We start from the raw sequence: 4,553 nt of genomic DNA on the forward strand, positions 1-4,553 counted from the left end.
TGAGGGCCGCGGGAGGCAGCGGCCGCGGCATTTTTCCGCCCGATTGATGAGGTGAGGCTGAGTGGAGCGGGACCGATCGCTATCGAAGCGCAAACAGCAGCCACAGAAATGCAGGAGCAGCAGCCGCCCCCGAGCCAGGCCTCGGCCCTGGCCCCTTGTGAGGTTATTGTGGGTCTTTGACTTTGTAAAAAAAACTGTATTTAACCAAAACCCTCCAAAGTCCCAGATTTTCCAGCATTATTAGAGAAGCCAACCAACCAGTTTAAGCCTCCCTTCCCTATGAAAGCAGTCGATCTGAAGTCAATTCATAGGAAAACAAACACAAGTTTTCCTTAATCTCCACTGAGCACTGAAGCCATGAAATGAGTTTAAACAAAAGTCCCTGATCTTTAAAACGTTTAGATCTGCTTTTGTAATCCTTTTTTTTTTTTTTGATTGTTTATCAAAGCTTACAGCCCCTGCATTAAACCCCAGGATTCCACCTGTCAGAATCACATTGTAGCCTGAAAGCCATCACCGCACTCGCAGTGCCGGGGCGTGGAAGGTGCCGAACAGGAACTGCCTGCTGCTTGCTTACAGGTGGAAATGCACTCGTCATCTGCTGAGCTTATCATCTGGTATGAATTTTAGATCTTCAAGAAATATGGAGTAGTTTCTGTTGTAAGTTGTAATGGGAGGTTGTAGCTTATTAGAAAGAAATTAGAGTTAATTTATTGTTGCCAGAAAAATGCAGGACTGTCCTGATCCAATGTTGGGGAGGTTTTGATACGATCCCAAGGATGAGATTAAGACACTAAATCCGGTCAAATGTTGTACAACCTTTCAACTTTATTTTTGATGTGGAGGGAGGAGGGAACCACATGAGGAGGTAACAGAGGAGGGAAAGGCAAAGGGGAAGAACTGAGAAAAAAAGAGGGAAAAAAGGGGGACGAGAGAAAAGGAGAGCTAGAAAGGGAGCGGGTTTACATCAGGGAGGATGGGGTGAACGGGAGAGAGCGAAAGAGAGGACTAGCTACCACCGCCCCGGGTCCAGTGATGTTCTGATGCCTCCATGTGTGGCACAGTCGATGCTCCGGCGCCCCCGTCTGCTACTCCAGGTTCAGTCCACACGATGCTGGCTTTGACGCCAAAGGGGAGGGATGAAGACAGGAAAGAGCCCCCTTACTGGACCGCACACACTCCTTTTATAGGGATTGGGGTCCCTTGATCATGTGCAGATCGCACTGGTGTATGTGCAGTTCATGCCATACGTGCTGTCTTCTTCGGATGTCTTCTAGCCTTGTGCAGGCGCATGCTGTTGTTTGTCTGCAGACCGTGAGGGCAGGACCTTCTGAGTGGCAGGAAATGGTGGTACAATGGCAATGTCGAGACAAACTACATTCAGTAATGGTTCTCCACAAGGACCAGGAGAGACCCCCTGGAATTTCATTGTGGTTTTTTTTCTTTTTACTGCGTTATTCACATTGCATTGCAAAAGCAGTTTGGGGTGGGTTTTTTTTTTTTTGCACCAGTGTTCCTTTTAAAAAACCAATATTCTCACTGTCTAGCCAGCATTATAAATGGCTTTCATATCCATTTTCTCTTGTGCTAACACCTCTTCCCCCTTGAGTTCCCCTTGCCTGACGAAAATCCTACTCACAGTTCTGGTGAGGTCCTCTGCTAGTTTTGAGACTGGAAATGAAATGTTAATCAAAATCCATCCCAAGCTGATCCTCAGGGGAGCTCACTGATCACTTGTGGCCAGCTACACGGAACCCCTCTGAACACTGGTATCTCAGTTCCTTACCCCCTCCCCAGATCCATCACTTAGAGCATTTGTGACAATGTCCACTTCAACCGGAAGACATTTTTTTCTGTTGCCCTGCACCAAATCTTTTCCTAAATTCCAGAGGGATGCTGCATCTCCCTCTCCTGGGAGTCACTGACCCTATCAAAAAGAGGCATTGTCTTGGCACAAGCTGCCGCGATAAGCCAAAGTCCCATGTATTGCATTTTCAGAATATGCCCCCATACACACAGAGAAGACCAGGACCCCTTATAAGTTTGAGGATCCCAAGAGGAAAACCAAGAATCTCCCTGCCTTTGGGGGGTGCCACAGCGGATGACCCCACAGCCGTGCTCTTGCTAGCAGCTGGGTGACAGCGAGTACAACCAGGAGAAGTGACCTGATGGGCAACAGCTGCATCAGCCTGAGAGATGGGAGAGCTGAGTCTGAGCCCTGTCTTTCCAAGGTGAGCTTCAGAGCTTGCCCTGGCAGTTCTGGGATCAGCACGCTGTACCACAAGGACAACTCACTCCTGTCATAACATTTTTGTTTACAAATTCTGTGACAGAAAAAACTGACACTTTCAGCACAAAATACCTGGGAGATTCCAAAGTACAGTGCCAAGGCAGGTGAGTAGTTTGCATTTGATTAATATCAGCATTTTAGAAAACCTCCTGGCCCTCAAAAAATCCAGTCATTCTAGGCAAGGTGCAGCATGCTCGTATTTCTCTTTTATTGCATTCTGGTCATCAGTAATGTCAGCGCTTACTGTATCAGTCGTTTTCCAGTGAACAACAGCCGGAACTAGGTGGTTAGTTTACTTTAAAATTTTGTAACAAGCTCTTACCAGCGTGGGAGCTGAACCAGTACCAGTTTACAGCCAATCCATGGACTCTGCAACAGCTTTCAGTTCTTAAATGTTCCTTTCACTCTTTCAGGCAGCAGGACCCTCCCCGGTCCTTGAAGACTGATACTGGGTGGATGCAGCAAATGCAGCACAGCACAGGCATCTAAGGAAAAGGCTCTCAAAGGTCAAAACGCTGCTGGGGGAAAACTGGGGTTTTGATTAATTAATTAAAGTATCACTTTGTGCTCCCTTTCTGTTCTTAATGCTCCTCAGGGCAGCAACGTGCATGATCATTGCACCCTCTGCTTCCAGTGCCCCACCTTTGTAAGGCCACAATCTCCTTAATGATCAGCAGCTCTAGGTCTGCATTCATTGAAGAACTCCTCCCTCAAGAGGGAGGTAATTTCTGTGTTAGTATCTCCAGCCAACAGCCCTCCCTAGCCTCATACAAGTCAGAAGTTATGTGGGAACACAGCAAGGATGCTAGGACCCTATGGAGCAGACCAGGATGAGCACAGGGATCCAGGCAGCAGCAGCTCGCAGCACCATGCTGCCCCAGTTTGCTCGAATGCCTCCAGTCTAGGCTCCTTGTGTTTACGTCATTCTTTCCCAGACAAACTCTTTCATTCGTAGAGCTCCCCGCCTCTGAAGGACCAGCTAATCCAGGCATTCTTGGGTGTGTATGAAGTGCAGCAGCTCTGAGTGCACAGCAAACACACAGCTTTCAGAGACTGAATCAACATCAACATCTGGCTCTGGAAGAAGATCTGGGGTACAGAACAGGAGCAAGCCTGAAGAGGATGATTACAGTCCCTGTATGTCCAATGCACCAGCAGATTCCTGGAACACCAAATGTTTGAGACCAGTGGTGGTATTAAGACAGGCTGGGACATCCCGTGATGCTCCGTGCAGTTCTGCAGGGCTTTGTTTGCAGGGCAGTGTGGCTATGGAAAAGGGAGAGCAAACAACCTCTGACACCGTTACCTTCCCTGCACACCACCACCCAGAGAGGAGGGCTGCTTGCGCAAATGAAGCAGCTCCAGTGCCACAGCCCCAAAGGAGGCTCTGGCAGAAATGCAGCTGGTTTTTAGCCAAAGATCCCTTGGGAAATACAAAGACCTTGTGAAGATGGGCAGAGGGCCTCAGAGAGGGATTTTACCTCAGGCTCGCTGACCCCACTTGCCAGTCCCATCAGAACAACCGCTACTGCAAGGAAAATTCCCCTTCTCCCCACTATTTTGTCAATAAAGTGGTACCTGGCTGGCAAGATCTCACACCCATCCCCGCCCCCCCCATCATCTGTGTGAAATGTTCCCTCTCCCCATCCAGATGGCTTCTGCCTGCCCTCTCTTCCCTCCACACACATTTGAGCAGGCAAATGGAAACAAAAGAAGTTTTATAGCTTCCCACCTTCCTCATCTGTCATCACTGGCAACTCTTGGTGTGGGGCTGTTTCTAGCAGAAGACATTTCTCCGTGTTCCCTTCTGAAGGAGAAGGAACAAAAGCAAGGTGGTGCTTGATGCGATGCTTGCCACATTTCCCAGGTTGGAGTCAGTTCATCAGTATTTGAATAGATAACTCGAAATGAAATTAAATAACCTTGCTGGCAGCCTTGTAAGAACAGATTTAACTGAGACCACTACTTTAAGAGCAGGCAATGACCCAGTGCTGGCAGCTAAAAAAAAAAAAAAAAATGAGGTATTTAAAAACAGCTGAAGGGTATATAATTGCTTTGATAAAATTTGCAGCGCACCAGGCTGCATACCTGGTCTACCCAGGCTGTATATATGTGTTGCGCAGGTTGAGACGGACAAACGCAACAATACACCTCTTCACGGTGCAGTAATGAATTCTCCTTTATTCAGCACTCCAGCACATGCTTAACTTAACAACATCAGCGCACTTGATTCGTTCTTTCAAATGTACTTAACAAGTTACTA

The 4,553-nt window shown here is 47.8% G+C and overlaps 1 protein-coding gene across 1 annotated transcript in view; it reads right to left on the reverse strand.

Moving 5' to 3' along the window:
• The window catches only part of ANKMY1 (ankyrin repeat and MYND domain containing 1), a 57,294-nt gene that overhangs the window by 45,379 nt on the left and 7,362 nt on the right, over positions 1-4,553 (reverse strand). The gene's annotated exons all lie outside the window — the stretch shown is intronic.

This window comes from Egretta garzetta, unplaced genomic scaffold (assembly GCF_000687185.1).
Source record: "Egretta garzetta isolate BGI_Z169 unplaced genomic scaffold, ASM68718v1 scaffold143, whole genome shotgun sequence".
Classification (NCBI taxonomy): domain Eukaryota; kingdom Metazoa; phylum Chordata; class Aves; order Pelecaniformes; family Ardeidae; genus Egretta; species Egretta garzetta.